Below are 19,971 nucleotides of genomic sequence, written 5' to 3' on the forward strand. Positions count from 1 at the left end.
AAACGCAGACTACTTTAGACCCGGAAGTAGGATTCGTCGCGTCATCACTGAACAACCGGATAGTAAGCATTTGTAAACAACAACATATCAATTGTTTGAAAATGTGCAAATTTAAGACTTCCTTTGGGATTTATGGCAAATGTGTCATGAAGCTTGGTTGATTCAAGTAATGATCAACCAAACATGAAGCCTAAAAGAACAGACCATTGATCAGGGATGGATAACCTACCGTGCGATATATTATCATGCACAGAGTGCCCATATTCAAGCCCGCACTAATTTAAATTCTAAAGGGATTTTAGTTTGCCTCTTCCTGTCTCTAAAAGTAAACAAATTAGCCCTGTGGAGCCATGGGTGGGGTCAGAGGTCAGGCCTGACACGAAGGCAGGGTGTGACAGGCTTAGGCCACTTGGACTTCTCGCCCGAGGAACAGATGTTAGTGGCGGCAGTGTGATTATCACCACGGCGACCGAGGAACAGGAGCAGCGGCCCTTGGATGGATGCTGGTAATTACCCAGGCTCCCCTGGGAAGGCGATGACACGTGCCCGCCACTCCTGGAGATCACAGGGGCGTAATTAAAGCCGCAGTACCAGTTGTTAATAGGGCAGCCAGTAAAGGTAGCAGAGGATGAGGGGAAAGAGAAAGCAAGAGGAAGGGAAACGAGGGGGGTCTACTAGAGGATTGTCTCTCTTTTGTCCTTTATCTTGCTTGTTTTGCACACTGTGACCTTCCTGTATGGCATTGGATTCCACAAAAAACTGTTTATTACAATAAGGTTAAGAAAACCTCACCAAAAATATATGCTGAGCTTAATAAAAATTTCGAGGTGAACAAAATGTTATTTTGTGTCCTGTTGACCAAAAGGAAAAATGGAATACATTCCAACACTTTGCAAGAATATTCAGCAAATTCACTTCTTTTTCAGAGTCACAAAAACAAACTTTGTGGCACAGAAAGAGCTATAGCTTCAGTCATGTTCAGCCAAAGAGAACAAAAAAAGGTTTACTGTACAACAAAATTGTCACAAAGTCACCCCAAGACCTCTGCTGGCATGCAGGAATCGCTTTAAGTGCAGCCGTAGTGTTTGCTAGTGACAGGTATGTTTTTGTCTTGCTTGGCAGCGTGTGATGCAGAGATTGCCCACGCAGAGCTCTTAAAAGCACCATACAAGACCCCAAGTGTCAGAGCACATCACCACAGCCTTTTAGAGCCACAAAACCCACTGACAGCACCAAAATGGCCTCTCTTGCTTTTTTTGTGCTCCAGTCGGCTTCTTATAAATGACCACATTCAACCCCTGTATGGCTCTTGACAGCCCTATGAATTCTTCTTCCAGAAAGGACTGGTTCCAAAAAATACACATTGCTTTGAGGGCGTGGGTTGGGGCATTCTGTAAGTGCGTTTAGACTTTGTGTGAACAACTTAAAGGGTTTTCATCTTGATAGTAAGTTCTTCTTTGGATGTCAAAGAGTTGAAAAATTGTTAAATTGGAAATTGTTAGGGCGGGGTGGGGGGGGGCAAGTGCAAAGTTGCCAAAACATTATGGCACACTCCTGAAACATCCAGTGGATGAAAACTGGATTTCAGTGCTCATAAATGACCTGATACAAATGAAATGTGTGATTCTAGGCAGCTTCTTTAATTAATTACTATCTTTGTGAAGTTATGCCTGTAGTTAACATGAAGACCTAATCATATTTGCCTAACGTACCATCTCTGACCATTCAGAGAGCTCTCCACTGGCAGAACAAGGGGACTGTGGCGATAATATGTAAGTTTGCCAGTCAAGTCTGTCTTCCATAGCAGAGGGGAGTCCCAGAGAGAATTAGCCATGCTGAGCTCGACACAGAGTACCCCCACAGATAAATGGCAAGGTTCTGGCAGGACATATTTTTGGGATCAACTCACTGACCCCAAAAAAGTGATGTCTGCAAAATGGGCTCACCAGGGACAGGGGAAAAGAAGTAGCCATTTCTACACCTGTTAGAGCCAATGTCAGCCAATGAACCATGATCTTTCAATTACTGTCGTTTAGCTCAACTCAAAGAGAAGAGATCCACCAGGGATTGTTTGTCTAGCAAGAAGCTGCCAAATCATACATATAGCTTGCCAAGGCAAAGGTATGGATAAACCATCTTTATTCAAGCAAAATGAACAAATCCCTAAATATAATGTTCCAATCTTTATCCTAAATAGTTTTCATTTTCATTTTATTTTTCATTTTTTATTTAGACCACCACTGATGTTACAATGGAAACCCTTTCTCTTTTTCTCTTGCTGTATCTCTCTCTCCTCTCTTTTCTCTGCGGTAACATTCACACATCACACATTGCGAATGTCCACATGCTTTTTGTTTCATTGAGTGTGGTGTTGTCAGTGTTTCATGACTTATTCACTCATTTTGTCCCACGCAGAACATCAATATTTAATAGGGGATGGAAGCAAGTATTCCCTTGGCTTACTAAAAGATTCGGTGTGCATGCACAACAAAAGCACGCACAGTATGTGAATGCATATGTGAGTATGTTGTCTGCTGGGGCAAAACTGCTTATGTTCTCTGCTGTCTTCCTGTGGTGAAGAACAAATATTGTCTATGTTTTCTTCAGGATACAATATTTCAGTCTGTGGGAAGACAACACAAAAAGCATAAAAAGTAATAATCCAAATTTATATAAATTGGTAACTTTATTTGCTATTAGATGTGGATTTTGACACATTACATATCAACCAATTGGACCTCTTATTCAATTCAGGGTTGCATGGGGGATGAAGTCTATTCTAGCTGTCATAGAGGTGGGGTAAAAATGCAAGTTACATCTGGACCGGTTACCAGCCTATCACAGTAAACTAAGGGCAAAATCTAACCTCAATTATTAGACACTTATGTCACATTTCACATCCTGTGTTTTTTATTTCTTCATTTATTCAGAGGATTTGACACAGCTGCCCATTTCATTTTGGTGGCCAGACCACACAATACTGATTTTTCAAATTACCTGTTAACTAGAACAGTGTATCCACTTTGCTCTGTTTTCTTCCCCTTTGATCATGTATATGAAGGTGTGCCTCAGGGTTCCGTATTAGGGCCACTGCTCTATATGCAGGTTTTTGGTTAATTTTGGGGGGTATTTTAAAGGCATATTTATATATTGTTCATCCTCTTTTGTAGCATAACCCCTTGAGTTTGCTTTGATAGCTTTTCATCTATTTTAAGTTGACTTAAGTATTGTTAAATGAAGACTAATCCACACTAATTATATGGTTATTTTGAATCTTTCTGAGAAAAAAACTGCTCAGCATATATAAGTATTTAGGTATTATTACTGTGATAGACCCAGGAAATGCCTATTGCAAAATGGAAACAGAGGTTTTCTTTCCTGTACTTGAATATCAAAATAACTTCTAATTATTACTATTTTTATTTTTAGCAATGCCCTTAAATAGTGGTTATTTCAAGGAACACAAACAGAAACTAATATTTTAATTCCAAAATGATTGCTAACTAAAGAAATTGTGAAACTATAATTACTACATTGTCCACATCTCCTCAGACCTGACATGGGCTGCCCACATTCAGGTCCAGACCAAAAAGGCTAGGCAGCGCCTGTATCACCTACGACAACTGAGGAAGTTCAGGGTCTCTCCAAAGATCCTCAGGATTTTCTATACAGGCGCTGTGGAGAGCATCCTCACACAGAACATGACATCGTGGTTTGGGAACAGCTGTGTGAAGGACCAAAAAGCTCTCCAGAGAGTGATCCGTACAGCAGAACGCTGCTGCAGGATTGCTCTCCCCCCCCGCTTCAGGACACCTACACCAGGAGATGCCGGACTAGAGCAGCGCAGATACTGAAGGACCCGTCCCATCCTGGCAACAAACTGTTCCAACTTCTGCAATCTGGTAGAAGGTTCCGCATCTTCCGGGCAAGGACAGAGAGACTCAAGAGGAGCTTCTATCCCCAAGCCATCCGGGCCCTAAACACACACACCCGCCCTCTCACATCATCTATAATTGACTGAGACAGGACTCTCTTCCAGACACTAAACCAAGGCACAATGTACATTTCAAATTCCTTTAATTTTAAATATGTTTATATTGTCTATCCTGTAAAATAGTCAGATGTCTATTCATATTAAAGTACAGAATTCACCTGCTTGCTGCTACTACTGCACATTCACCCAATGTATATACTATATATATATATATATATATACTATATATATATATATATATATATATATATATATATATAATGTTCTTCCTCTAACCCCCCCCCAATTTTTGCACATGTCGAGGAGCGTGTCAGGCTACATTTCACTGTGTGTTATACTTGTATAACTATGCATGTGACAAATAAAGAACCTTGAACCTTGAACTAACCTGTCCTGTAACTGTGTATGTGAACACTTTTCAGCATGGGGACTCTTTTAAAATTCATATTATGTATATGAAACACCTATAAATAAATATTTACCTCCACTGGTTATCTTCCAGTACAAACTTTAAAAATTGAAAAGCAGAATTTTTAAAAATTTGATCCATCACTGGGTTTAGTGAGTCAAATCAGTGCGTAAAACCTCATCTATTCAAAGGCCAAGCGTGACGGCATTAACATACTATGTTACTTGATTAGCTACCGATCGGTAGAGTCCTACAGCTATATCAATTCCACAGTTAACACTCATCAAATCTAATCCAGGCTGGAAATCCCTGTGCAACTTGCTGTCATATACCATTGACAGGTTGCATCTAAACTGATTTGGCAACCTTTTGTCTTCCCTAATCTGGTCAAATCAATGGAAACATCCACCCTTGATCAGCATAGGGGGCTGGGATCAATATAAATATTGATCAATAAGTGGTACTGGATGCACTGGGAGGTCAGCCATTCCAAGTGGGGTCGAGGCTAATCAGTTTAAGTTACCCACAGGCAGAAAACGAGGGCTAAGCGAAGTTTAAGTAGTGACCTGGCCTGCAGAGAGGGTCCCTGGCTCCTTCTGTGTCATGAAAGCAGGAGAATGAGGGAGGATATATGAATCAAATGAAAAGACTTTAATGTAATATGTCAGATTATTTATGCATGGTGCCACTTTTACTCTCACCTGTGCTTAAATAGCTGTTGTCCCTGTCTGTATAAACCACCTAGATTACTTCTTTTAAAAAACAAAACATCAGCTTGTCAGATTCTAAAAACAGACAGCACTTTCATTAGTGTTTAGGTAACGCAGTTGTCACCCTGACAAAATCTAACGAACTTTTTATCTATTGGTGAAGCGCATATTAATTAGCTACCAAAACACTGAAGCTTTTATTTTCTAACCCATTCATCCATTTTCTATGACAACATAAGCTGGCTCCTTTGTTTGCTTTAGTTGACTACTTTGGCCTCTAGAGGGCTTTGGCCCTCACATTCTTCCTGCCTGATTATATTAGTAAAAGATTCATACTTAAAAGCACAACACTCGCATTTGGAGGAATCTGACACACATTTAAAACCTGATGTGTATAACAGAACACAGCGGCTATAGTCAGGCTAACAGATTAGATGTGGCACTGATGAATGAGACATGGCCATGGTGTCGACACACACAGAGACACACACAAGCCTTCGGGGGGGTAATTAACACAGGGTTAGTGACTCTAACTAAAACCTGTTCCTACACAACATGCTTTAGCAAATTCTATGAGCTTTATATTTGTCTTGAAGTGATTGTTTTACAATCACTCACCAAAAGTCACATGACATGAATAATAAAGTGCCATATTCTTTAGAGTTAAAACACAAAGACCTTATAAAAGAAAAAGAAAAAAAAAAGATGCAGGGACCACGAGACAGACACAGAGGTATTAGTGAGGAGGAAAACAAGAGCATGGTGAGTTGTGCCAGAGCCAGGGCAATAAATGACCTTTTCAGAGAAAGCCCCTTACGCAGTCTTGGGCCAAGGTACACTTTTATTTATAGAAGGTATTTATAGAAGCGATTTTCCCGAGGTTATCCTGAGCAAAATGCCAGTTCTCATTACCAGCCGGGTCCTGCCTGTGCCTCATTTTACGGCTGGATGAGCCCAGGCAGCGGGGGACCCAGCATGCAGCCCAGGGTCACCTATTAAATCCTCATGTCCAAGAGAGCACCGTCATGCACTTCTTGTTCTACACTGGGTGGGGCTTTGGAGCAGCAAGAATAGAGTGAGTAAATGGGTGGCCAGGTGTGTGTACGCAGGTGTGTGTGCTTGCTATTGTGCAGAGAGTGATTTATTAAGGGAGTATGCCATTAGTACTTGAGTTTGCTGCTATGTACCTATTGCATTTTTTTTAAGGTTCTGATGATTGCATTTGAAATCTGCCACATGTTTTTTTATGTTCAAAATGTGTCACGCTAACAAAACTAGTTAAATATATTTTAATTTAGTTGCACTGGTTCACAAAGGGTATCATATCTGTCTACAAAAAATTAATGAATTGCCAACAAGAAAACATTTATGCACGCATCTGTATCCATGAGCCTGATTCACTTCCTCTGCATTGTTTCTGAGTCTCCATGAGAGTGTATGTGAGTGTCAGTGTAAATGAATGTGTCTCTCATCAGAGCAGCTATAAGTCACCCTGGCGAAGCACTTCAGGCCCTTCTGGTGGGGCCTGGGAGCCTCAGCATGGGGTCATCACAGCTCTGGGGCATAGAGAGCATTGAATGTCAACTCAAAGACATGTACAGGTTCCAGAAAAAAGAAAAAGAAAAACTACACTGATGACAGTAAAGAACGAATGCCAAATTATATACTGTCAAAACAAAAAGTTGGAAGCTAACGATTAAGACTTATTGACCAATATACGGAAGGATGACACTGCCAACAAAACTACTTTCATATTTCTCAGTGTGCTTCTTTTTCATGTAAAATAAAACTACAAAATAGATGACACAGCAAAAGAAAAAAGAAAAAAAAGAAAGAAAATAGTTTAACACACCTGCACATTTTTCTTCTCATCTGTCTCTGAACGAGAGCAAAAGAGTGGGGAAGGTAGAGCCTGGACAGATACGGTATGGTACATGGACAATAGAAACCCTGGGGAATTGTGCAATATTCACAAAGAGCAGCATCAAAAGAATCTTCTGCCCCCACATTTTAGTCTTGAGGGATTTCAGTGCTGCAAGAGAATCAGATGTATAAATCAAATTACTTTAAAATTCAGATAGAAAAACGACCTGCTTACCTTAATGCGTATTTCCTAAGACATTCTGTACTTGGTGAAAATGTATTAATAATCTACACAATCTACTGAAGACAGCCCCCTCTTTACTTAGCAATAAATAAAGAAATCTGATACTTTATCGGTAGAATCATAAACAGTGTAGGTTTTCTATCAGCTGTATTTTCTCCTAGAAAATAAAAGTTATTCCCATTTTTCCAGATATTACAGTCCTCAGCCTCACACATGTGCTGCTTATTTGGTGCAGAGTTGTGAGGCTTTCAGGTGACACACCATTTCACTGGATCATGACAAGTTAAAGCAATGATGGCAATGTAGAGGACACACACAAAAACACTTGTTTTTTTTGTTTTTTTTACCATTATGATACCCAGAATTTTCGGTGGTCCCACTTTGTTAAAAAAAAGCCCCAAAAATACAAAAACTAAAATGCCATACAGGTAAGATCAAAGAAATTAGAATTACAAACATCATTTAATTTTATAAACAGTATTTTTATTTTTTTATTTTTTTTATTTGTTAGCTTATCCAACAATGTTGGAGTAGAAAAAAGGAAGTCAAGTAAAAAGATTGAGTTATTTTTACATACGCTTCGTGTGGGACCATACAATGAAATGTTTCATTCTGTAGACATCGCCTCTTGTATTAAAGCCTTGTGGAGGTTTGTGTGTAGGAGTGATCAAGTCACACAGATTCAGTCTGACAATGGGACCAACCTAGTCGGTGCAGAGAATGAGCTGCAAAAAGCTGAATCTCTGAATGGAACCAAAATAAGATTCAGAAAGCGATGCTTAAGTGAGGAGTTTGAAATTGCGTTTGAATCCTGCAGCTCTTGGCAAAGTTTGGGAAAGACTTTTGCTTTTATTGGATAGTGGAGCAGTGAAGATAGACAGGAAAGTGTGGAGAGAGAGAACGAGCGAGAGAGAGAGCGGTTGATGACATGCAGCAAAGGGCTTTGGGTCAGACTCAAACACAGCCTGCTGCACTCTGGCCATGTGGCCTGTGGTCACCTGGTCACCCACTGATGTAAAGTGCCAGCCAACTAAACAAACAGCTTTTAGTATGTTAATCTGCCAATAAGCTAAAAACAAACAAAAACAAAAAAAACCAAATAAAGGCTCTAAAGATTCATACTGTAATGCATAATTTACTTTCTGTAGTCATGGCAAGCTACCACTTCTTACATAAAAATTCAATGTTTGATTCACTGTAATGTAAATGGTTGGTGATAGAAAATACTCCACTTTAGTGCCATAGGCTAACTCCCTGTTTATTCTTCAATAAAATTATCACATACCACCTAGCCAGAATTATAGATGACCCTATTATTTACTTTCGACTGCATTGGCAAGACCATCACCATTCTCAAAGTCACAGCTAATGAAAAAAGATAGTTATCAATCTATAGACTAAGTAATAAAGTTGTAGGAATTTCCATTATTGTGCTGAAAGATGTGTATAACTGAACGCTTATTTTTGGTACATAGTTTAATTTTATTTGAAAAAGGTTTTAAATTTATTCATTGGTGTTACCATGTTTGGAAGAGTGTACTGGTACCACTTTTTCAAAAATAAGGATGATGTGCAAAGCTTTAGTAACTACAGAGAAGACATATAAGACGTATCATGAGGCTATGGGAAAGAGTTGCTGAAGCTAAGTTAAGAACTGACGTGATGATCAGCAGGCAGCAGTATGGCTTCATGCCGAGAAAGAGCATTATGGATGTGATGCATGCTTTGGGAGATAGAGAAGTATAGACAAGGTCAAGAGTTGCACTCTGTTTTTGTGGATCAAGAGAAAGCATCTGATAGAGTGCCAAGAGAGGAACTGGTACTGCATAAAGAAGTCAGTAGGGTGGTGCAGGACATGTATGAGGATAGCAAGATACTGGCAGGAGTGAGAGACAGGTTCAAGATAGGGGTGGAATTACATCAGGGATTGACTGTGAGCCCCTTCTTTTTTGCAGTGGTGATGTACAGGTTGTCAGATGAGGTCAAACAGGATTCTCCATGGACTGTGTTGTTTGCAGATGACATTGTAGTCTGCAGTGAGAGTAGGAAGCCGGTGGAAGAGAGTCTGGAGAGGTGGAGGCATGCACTGGAGAAAAGAGGAATGAAAGTCAGTAGAAACAAGACAGATCACATATATGTGAATGAGATTAAGAAAGGTATAACAGTGAAGATGTTAAAGATTTCAGTTAGGAGTGACAAGGATGAATGAGATTAGAAACGAATACATCAGTGGGCCATCACAGGCTGGGCAATTTGTAGAGCAAGTTCGAGAGACAAATCTGAAATTGTTTAGACATGTGCAGAGGAGGGACAGTGTATTCGCTGGGCAAAGGATGTTGCATATGAAGCTACACTATCATACAGAAAGAAAACAGGAAGACCACAAAAAAGACATGCAAAGTCTGCTAGGGATAAGGTGAGACGGAGGCAGATGATCTGCTGCGGTGAGCCTAGTGGGACCATCTGAAAGAAAAAGAAGAAGCAACAATACCCTTGTTTCTTCTGTCCTAGCAAAGACATTGCCAAATGGTAATTACACACTTTCAGAAGTGTGGCATTGCACAGGGGGCACTGAAGAGCAAACATTAACACACACTTCACTCACACATTTACAGTTCTTGCTATCTTGTGTACCAAGTGAAAACTGCAGGAGGCACAAGCACACTTTTGAGTCCAGGAGACTCTTGAACTTGTTTAAAAGGAAATGTATTGTGGAGGGGCCTTGAATTTGGACTTCACAGAGGAGTTGCTCCATATTATTGGTTTTCTCCCTGGACCCTTCAACATTAGAAATATAAGTACACACACACACACTCACTTTTGTAACTGTTACAGATGCTTGATGGGCAAGAATCAGTAAGTTTCAGAGTTGGTTTCAGGCCTCTCTTAGCCATTTTAATTCTTCTGGTCATTTTGCTTGTGTGATTGTGATTGGATGACTTGCACAGAAGGACAGAAGGAGAGAAAGAGTCTGGCCCTAAGCCAACCTATATTTCAAAGCTTTATACAGATTACAGTAGAAGATGTCTAATCTGTCAGTTGTCATTTCCTCCCACTGAGGAAGAAATCTGCCCGGATCAGATCTTATTTATTTCACATGGGGGGTGGAATTCAACCACACATTTGACATAATCTTTATCTTACTTCTTGGCCTCATCATCTCACTGGTAGGACTAGATTGGTGCTTGTCAGAGCTTGGCTGTTTTCCCATAGTTCTATAACCCCCCCAATGTCTGATTGGCTTTTAGGCTTTACTGTAGGGTTGTAATTCTTTCCATCCCACAAGGCTATACAACACTTAGCATGAATGGAACAGTTCCAGAGGAAAGATAGTTCATGTGAACTTGCCTTTGCCAGTTCTAATACTTGGAAGAAAGATTTTGCCATCCAACGTTTAAGCAAAAAAAATGAGAGCGAGGACATACTAGATTAAAGACTTGGTTGATACAAAATGTACTTTTATCTTACAAAATGGGAACTAGTTTCAATAGGTTTGCACCACAATTCAATAGTATGTTTGTTAACCCATTCACACACATGTCCATACAGTGTATCATCTACCACATTCACACACTCACATACCAAATGACATATCGGGGAACGTCTGGGGTTCAGCATCTTGCTTAAGGATGTGAAAAGGAGAAACTACGAAAGACTCACAAGCCTTTAATGCCCTATAACTCCAAAACTACAGCTATCCATTTTCTTGGCAAGGGCATTGTTTTTATTGGTGCTCAATCTAGTTCATCACTATCTTTATTTTATGCTAAAAACTTGACATAGATCCTTCACTGATTCATGAATAGTAGGTGTGATATAGCGATGAGTTATTGACCATATCTAAATACAACAGAACTAGAATTCAGTCTCAAGAGATGGAGCTTTTTTTCTCTGGCGTTTAGAATGAAGAAAGAGATAGCTATGCAAATTGAATCCCAGACACGTGGTCTGAGAGTATGGCTGCTGTGCTCTGACAATACATTATATTGACAAAGCATGACATCTTCATTCATATGATCCTTCCTGTGAGTCTCACAGAATTAGTTAAAATCTCATCAACCACCTCCATCATTTGGGTTTTTGACCATCAAGGACAGTCCCTGAAGGTGAGACCCACCTACCAGGATGTGCACCCAAATACCTTTCCATAGCCACATAATTCCAGGCATTCCCAGTGTTTGGAAGTGAGGGAGCAAGGTCTGTCCCCCAAGGCTGTTTGCCTGCCTGTCTGACATCATAGACTGTGGCATCTTCTGATCCGCCGGCGCAGAGAGACGATCTGACAGGCTTAATTTACAATGTCAGGCCTTTCAAAACCATTTCCCCCTCATGCTGACAGCAATCCTGCATTTATAAATTAGCAGAAACATTAACCTTTAGACTGATTATAACGTGTTCTGAGGGAGGCAAATTAACTTCCATTTGTTAATGTCAGATTTGGGGTTCAAATGGTACCGAAGAAAATGAAGTAAGGAGATTGAGAAGATAATGTGATGCACTACGTGTCCTAGAATGAAATGTTTTGTCAGCTTTTGATGATGAATATGATATTGTTTTTGAGGTAATGTGAAGCGTGTTGCAGATAGGTGAGGCTGGATAATTGCAGTCACGCTCCCATCCCATGCGGCACAAAGGTCTTATTGTTTTTAGAAAACACGCAAATCTTTTTTCATTTGACAAGATTTGACCTTATGCAACCTTAGACTGAAAATGCAGAAATTAAAAATAGAAAATGTGCAAGTTAAAGAAAGACTATAATTCTGCAGATGCGATCCACTTCACGGGAACAATGCCAAATTAGATAAATATGGAATCTTCTGTTCGTTATTAAAATGGTGCATTGCTGTTCAGTTACATCAGTGTAATTGCTAACTTGTGCCTATCAAACCCAGAAAAGTCTTCACACATTGGCATGTAACAGCTTGTCATGAGAAACTGTTGCAGTAATATTTGCGGCTATTACCCTAATTAGAGGAAAGCACACAGATGGTGTTGTTTCACAAACTCACAGACTGAGAATCAAAATGTCATCACTGCCAAAATTAGTGATGGTCTGAGAAAAAAAACGACATCGCTCTTTCTCACAGCCCAGTTTGCATTTTCAAAACTTCTTTCTTCTCTCCAAGTGAAGCTGACATTAAATGGCCTTTCTTCCATGATGAAAAAACAGGGTCTTTAGTGGTGAAACAATGGTACTTTGGTACCATATGCTGCATTTAAACGCTGTAAGACAGCTGTGAATCTGAGTGTTCCTGGATGTGGGCCAGCTCCCAGAAGAAGCCCTCACTGGTTGGAAAATGTTTCCAGTGAGAGCAGGAAGAAGCCACTTTTCATGGAGCAACTTCCAGATGCAGGACACAGAAGATGAGTGTCTCTGTGTGTCTGAAAATTTTTCCATGTGTGCTCCAGTAGTGTACCACATTGTAGAGCACTTCTACGTTGATATCTTTAACGAAGCAAGCAAAAGAGGTCCATTTTTTTGCAGGTGGATAATATAATTGATTTGATTTTACTCATTTACTTCACATTTTTTATTTTTTTTTGGCTGAAGCTTGTGAAATCTGATCTCTTTAAATGTTACTCGGCTTTGCCTATGCTTAAGTATCAATCACTTTTTAAAAACTTTTTTTTTTTTATCAAGAAAGTGCATTTTTCACCTTTCAGAGAAAACTGAAAAAGAATATCTTGTATTTCTGTTCAGCCACACAGGAGGGGGTAGGCAGTTATGCTGCTGTACTGTTTCTGACTCTGACTTTATTACTTACCCCCACAGAAACTGTCTGTCAATCAAATCATGCTCCTTCACAGACTAGCCAAAGGGTAGAGTGCTAGTGCACCTTCACAACAATGTTACATTGTTCACTACATATAGCATATCTACCACAGAGAGGCACAGAATTCAATAAGGAGACCATAAGGTAAGATGATCCCCTTTGTTAAAAAAAATGCTGAGGATTTTATATTGGTGAGGTGAGCTTTTATGTGATGCTTGAAAATGGTTATGATGAGGTGAGAAGTTTCCAATAACTGTATTTTGCCTTCAGCAGGGATTAAACTGAATCTATGCCCAATGCTGGAATCTCAGATTACAAATCCCGCCAAAGGGCTTTTCAACTCATCACTGTCATTCCAGAATAATCTCCTCACATAATACATGTTTTTCAGCGATTTTATGTCTTAAACATAAATACAAGGCCTTTTTTTACTAGACATTTTGCAGTGGCTTGTTCAATAGTTTGGGATTTGTGAGAGGACTTTGTGTGAGATATTATCAAGTTCTGACAATTCTCCTTATCTTGTTTGGAAGACATTTGTGTTTGTTTGTTAGACAACAAAAGGGAGGAATTGAGGCACTTCTACCACCTATGAGCAGAAGGTCTAATAAGTAATGCTGCAGGTAGATGGAGAATTAGAACTGAAAGAGAAAAAAAATGTGTGAAAGAAAGAGAATGGGATATTTTCACTGGGAAACAGGTTGACATCAGATTCACTCCTCAGAGCTTTAATAAAATGTGCTCAGTTAGCCCCTTCTCATTACTATACTATGAGTATTGACTTTGGCCTAGAGTCATGACCAGATAAAATGGTGTAAGGCCTTGTCCTAAGTGATTACTCTGAATTACAAATCTGTCTGCATGTAACCCAATACGACCTGTCTGCTGAGCAGTTTAACTGGCAAAGAACACTTCTTCTACACGTACATAAACACTTACAACTTGAACCCACTTACAAGGGGTGGCTATTTAAGAGCATGCATGGACACGAGGGCGTCATGTACACCTTAGGACACTGAAATACACACATCCTGTATACAAACAAAAACACACAAGTGGCTTGAGGAGAAAAGGGTTTATTCATCAGCTAATGATTGCATGAGCACATGAACACACACACACTTTCTCTCTGCTATCTCACAGTCACACTCAGTCACCCAGTGTTGGTATAGTGTCTGGTCCTGACAGCTGAGTTTTAATTGGCCAGGGTGGTGCAGCATGGGCCGCTGTCATGCAGCTGGCAGTTTGAGGGGTTGTGGGACAGGCCCCACTGTGGGGGCTGTCAAACGGCCCATGGTCTCCACGGGAACCCCCACCGTGGGTGTCCCGCCTCATTTAGGAGCGTGCAGACAAAGCGCCAATTAAGAAGGGCTTTAAACAATCAAACAGAGTTCCTCAGGGCCCACAGACACTCCACAGGGCACTAAGAAAGACAGACAGACACACATTTCCACGGCTGATAGTGCACATACACACCAACATAGACAAAGATTTTTTTTTTTAAAAAAAGGTAAAAATAGACTGATCATGACTTGATCTGAAGACATATTTAATGCTTGTTCACAGGACTGTGCAAGAGAACCTGTGCGCTGGCATTCCTCTGAGGTAAGCTTGAAATGAAATGGGGCTGACAACAAATTAATCGAATTAAACTGAGTATTAAAATAAAACGTAATAGTAGATGTGTTCTGCAGAAGGCCTCATAATAGTCCTTTTTCCTGCTTGTAGAATATTTTTTACATTTTCAAACCCAGTTCATAACTCCAAACAATTATTTTGGCAAGAGAAAACTTGCTCGAATCACAAAAGGACAAACTCTTGCATCTGGTTGTGTTTGTTTGCCTCCACGGAAGGAAGCATCACTGACTGATATTCCCCGCTAAACTGATGAACCCTGCATTTTTAAGAGCAAAACAGTGTCTTTAATGTATATCTCTGTCACTCCCCTCCTTTTGCCCCATCCTCTACTATGAGCTTCCATATGCCACTTCCATATGGCCCTGCACCCTCTCCTGACAAGCCTATGGCTAAAGCCCATCCATCATTCTAGGGAGTGCACTCACTTGTTATCAGCTCAGGCTGGCGCTGGGGAGTAGGTAACACAGATGAGAATGGGGTTGGGAAAAACAGAATTCAGGCAAAATGCCCGAGTCCCTCCTAAAACTATTTTGTCTCTGAACAGAGCATCTATTGGCTGCTGATATTTCATTTAGGATTTTTTTTTCCTGCCCCCTCTGGTGATTTGAAAGACAGATTTCAGAATTTGAGGATGAAGATGGAGAAGGAGATGTTGTGCTCCAACTGCTGCTTTCTCAAGCCTCAGTGTTCAGGGAGAATGGGACCATAATGCAAGTTGTCCTGGAGGGGGAGATACAGGCATGCAATCGAGCTGGAGCGCTACAGAACACTACACCATACTATGGTGGAGAAAAGAGCAGAGACATGGTCTGCACCTCAGTAAAATGAAGCGTATGCTTGCATATTCTTTAAAAAAAAAAAAGAGTTGATATTAAAAATAGATTACGGCTATATTATCGACAACAATAATAACAGTAGGAAGACGAAGAAAAAAAAGAACTAAAGGAATCTGAAAAAAATAGATCACCCTTCCTAAACTGTAGAAAAATAAACACTGTCCTTAAGACCAGATGCTGCCTGAATTCATGATGTTTATCAATGCTAGTATAAACATGGACCACAGACAGTTTACATTTCTATTAGAGAGAGCATGTTCTGCGCTCTCTCAGTATTAGAAGAAAAATATATTTTCAAGTGCAAGTGGGTAGAAATTGAAGCCTGTGTCTGCATCATATTTTAATTATAAAAACATTTCTGGAAAAAGACATCATAGCAAGAGTGGGATGTTTATGAAAAGCACAATATCCAACACACAAAACATTTCTGTATTTTTTTTACATGCGTGAGTAGTATTTTTATTTTTTTTTAACATGAGTCAAGTGGGGCTATAAGTGTGCCTGATGCATATGTTCCAAATGAGAAAAAAAAACATCTGGAAAGAAGATAAAGAAAAAGACATCTCAAGAATATGAGCACTGGTGGCCGCAGGTGTAATGACATTCAAACGCTGATAGAAATCAGCAAACACTCTGCAACATAAAAATGAAAAGCAGCTCTATATACAGGCAAACAGTGGAGGAAAAAAAATCTATCGTTCTATCCTCTGGTGACAAACAAGCACCTTGAAACTACAGAAAAGGTGTGGAAAACAAGGGAAAGGGTGAGGAAGACGATGCAGAGATAACAAAGATGACAAGGACGAGGTGGAAGTGGAGGCATAGTGGCCATTATGTGGTATCAGTGGTGCCAGACATTCTATCTGGAGGACCACGTAGCCTCCATGTGCTTGTATGCCATGTATGTGGTCACACTAGTAGTCTGCAGGGTAGCAAGATGAGTAATTTTAAACCCCATTAACAATCACCATATTTATTTATGAGGCTGGGGTTGGCTTGGTATATATTGTTGCCCACACTTTCTTACTTACAATGAGTCCAGAGGACAGATGATCCTTGTCTGAGGCTTTCTCAAAGGAAGAGAAGCCTCACTTCCTTGTAGACACTGTGATAGCATGAATTATTGAGTGGGTGCAAGGAAAAGAAGGAACTTAAGTGTAATATGTGGCCTTGTTATTGGCTTCCACCTTTTGCAACCTTTCAGCTTTAATTAACATTGTGGGGATAACGTGGGGGCCGGTGTGGAGAGTGCAGGTTGGCAAGTAAGTAGATGCCTGACAATAGCAGTGTTAGCAATGCAAAAAGCATGTTTGTCTATGTGGGTGTCCACGAGGAGTAACGATGTTCTTTTGCTTTTATGTTTATAGGAAAATTGCTGTCAATAAACACACATCTGGGGATATTCTCTCCATATTTTCTGCACGTTCCTGTCACTACTTCATATCAATTATAGGGTCAAAAGGATCATGGATTAGCTCATGTTTTTATGACAAAGGATGGTTCTTATCCCAAACATGTTGTTGAAATACGCCTGTGCCAAATACCTCTGCATCAACCCGATCATAAAACAACAGCCTCATGCTCATCCTCTTCTGCTGTTAAGGTCAAAAACTTTCCCCAGTCAAACACTCTGTGCCTTATTCTGCCCATGTGTCTCCAACAACAAGTGCTCTCAATATGGTCACCTCTCTTCACGCTCCCTGGGTGGGACATTGTACCATCGCCCCCCGATAACTTCAAAAGAACCCATAGCATTGCGCATAACTGACAGTCGGGCAAAGAGGCGGCCTGATGTAAATAAACACGAAGGCATTTTACCATCAAAGAGGCTTAACTATTGTTGTGGTCAGTGTCATCTCACGTGTCATGTCGGATGATGTGAATGGAGTGCGTTGGTTGTTTTGATGTACAGTGGTGCTTTTTATGACCTCTTAAAGGATTGCGGAGAAGGGGGTATGCGCTCAACCACACTGCTGAAACTCAGTCGATCAAAGTCAAGTGTCAAAACAGTTGGGTGATATGGTATCAGTGAGTGTTTCTCTCCTTAAAACCATAGAGAAAAGCTTTCGATATATTTTAGTGGACTTTTATTCCTGAGAACCACAGATAAACAACATACTTATATTTTTTAGCTGGTCCACTGAAGATGTTCAACTGTAAAACAAAGTGTGGTAATATAAAGTACTGAAAATACATGATAAAAGAAGCAAGAATAAAAACGCACTCACTTGGATCTCGAGTCAAAGTAGAGAAACTATAAGATATACACAAAACACATTCTACGGCATTCAAGTTCTGAAAGCACGGTCCGGGCTTCCTGCTTTAGGCTGTCATTCAAAGAGTTTGTATTGTAAGCAATTTTTCTTTTGCCCTCTTCCAGTTTTCTTTGTGCGCCACTGGCGACCATCATAAGAAAACACCTTTGTTTATGTTTTCTCTCGCGCAACCGCCTCTTCTCCCTTTTGCCCCGTTTCTTCAAAAGATGTGTCATCTTTTTTACGTGATAGATCTGGACCTGCAGGAAAGCCCTCCCTGTCCAGCTGTTTTGTTCTGCGGGCAAAGTCTGGGGAGAGTGATGGGGGGTCAACATGGGGGAGAGGGAAAGAGACAGAGGGGAAGTTAGAGCTGTGTTTGAAGGGCTTCTCCTTCTTAGCTCCTATCATGTTAGCCTGTGTGTGTATGGGAGGGAGAAGGAGAAAGAGAGAACCGGGGTCTGAATATTTCCACACGGCCCTCACAGCAAAGGCATTTCCATAGCAGGTGGTCTGGCTCAGCCGCCATCTGGAAGCCTCGATGGCCAGATAACCTTCGCTATTTACAAACCCCAAACTTTGTTTAGACAAACCCTCTAAAAGCCATGTGATGGCCAAAAGAAACTTCAGGCTCACTTTTGTTTTTAACCATTGAGACCTGGGAAAAGAGAAAGTCATGCTGAATTTCCCCAAGACACAAAGAACTGGGAATATGTAAATAAATAGTGAATTAGAATAAGATTCTGTAGATACCTCTCAGATGTCTTGCATACCAGAAATCAAAGCCCATAAAGTGGAAATTCATGGGGCTGCACATGAAGTAGTTTCTTATTATATCCCTGACAAAGAGTAAAAATAATCATTTAATTTACATGCTATTACATATCAGTCTTTCTCTTCCGTGATATGGGAAATGATCCGGCAGGGAAGTTAAACAAAGAAAAATATGTCATTTTTAAGACGGTTTTCCTAAATCTGAATTTCCTTCTGTTCTATTTGCATGTCTTTCTTATTCTGAGACAACCTGGCAAGAATGCAACAGATCATTCCAAATTATGGTTAAAAAAATCTCCACCTCTAATTTCACTGCCAGATCTCCCTACGCAACAAATTATTTTCATAGACTACAGCAGGTGCAGAGCTGGTTCAGGAGTTTTGTTAAAAACTAGGTCATTTGCATTGTAGACAAACCTGAGTTCAACACTCTTTGAATTTAGTTTGCACATTTTTTCCCCCCATGCAGCACTCCTCCTTCCCAGTGATTGGGAGTGTAATACAGGCCGACTGCATTAAAGCCATTTCCGCTAAGTGAAATATGTGTCCCATCAGTGCGGCTCATTCATTATTTATCCGTTTTCTCACATCTGAAACAAACCTGGAAAAAAACAAAGCTGTTTATGGCCCTGTGGGTTGGAGGAACACTCACTGATGTCATCCAGGGGATGTGCTGCATGCTGATTTATTCGGAATGTTATTAACCTTTCCCTCCCTGGAAGGTTTGCATCACCTCGAAGTAAGCAAGAAAGGTAGAATACTGAAAGAGGAAAAGTGAATCGAGGATTGGGTTGCTTCACATTGTTTGGGTCAATCTGGGCAAACCCTGTTTTTTCAAGTTCAAAGCAGATAGCATGTGGTTTTTCACTGTCCTGTGAGTAATTATGGATGGTAAAATAAAGTCACTATGATATTGTCATAACTGAGCAAGCAGCTGTGGATGATTTCCAGATGTCCTTTACGCACAAATGCATTTGCTACAGCAATAAAAATACTTTTGATTATATTTTCATTTTAAGAATAGCTGGAGCTATCATTGCAACTGGAACAAAGGCACATGAAAAGCCAGAGGAAGATCAGAGGGACATGATCAGAGGTCGGGATTCCAGGAAAATGGCATTATTGATAGAATTTTACTACGGGTAAGAGAAAGGGAGAGCTTGAGAGGGAGAGAAGGACTTCGGCTCTCAGTGTGCTCAGAATTTATCGCCTGATTGCAGGAGCAAGCAAGGAAATTAAGCGATAAGAAAATCAATTGAATACTCCTGGATCCATATAAATGTTCCTAATGTTCAAACTTCCCAGTAAAAAGCACAGAATGCAGCAGGAGAGGAGGGGTGGGGTGTGTGTGTGAGGGGGGGACTTGGGAGAAGTAAAGGGTTGCAAGAGAGGATGTGGGTGGGTGGGTGAGTGGGGAGGGGTCGAGGGGCGTGGAAGAGAAGGTCATCAATCACATCTGGGTGACACACAATGAAAT

The 19,971-nt window shown here is 40.4% G+C and overlaps 1 long non-coding RNA gene across 2 annotated transcripts in view; it reads right to left on the reverse strand.

Moving 5' to 3' along the window:
* Positions 1–8,935: 8,935 nt before the first annotated feature.
* The window catches only part of LOC146552344 (uncharacterized), a 64,800-nt gene continuing 53,764 nt past the window's right edge, over positions 8,936–19,971 (reverse strand). Inside the window, exon 4 of one of the 2 annotated variants that reach the window (XR_014889994.1) lies at positions 8,936–9,306. This is a non-coding gene — a long non-coding RNA (uncharacterized LOC146552344). Of the gene's footprint in view, positions 9,307–9,536; positions 9,684–19,971 lie in introns of those variants that run through there. The other variant, XR_014889995.1, reaches the window with a different exon arrangement.

Source organism: Mchenga conophoros, linkage group LG19 (genome assembly GCF_057382185.1).
Source record: "Mchenga conophoros isolate Kocher_MC1m ecotype Shallow Benthic linkage group LG19, M_conophoros_male_GT1.1, whole genome shotgun sequence".
NCBI classification, from domain to species: Eukaryota; Metazoa; Chordata; class Actinopteri; order Cichliformes; family Cichlidae; genus Mchenga; species Mchenga conophoros.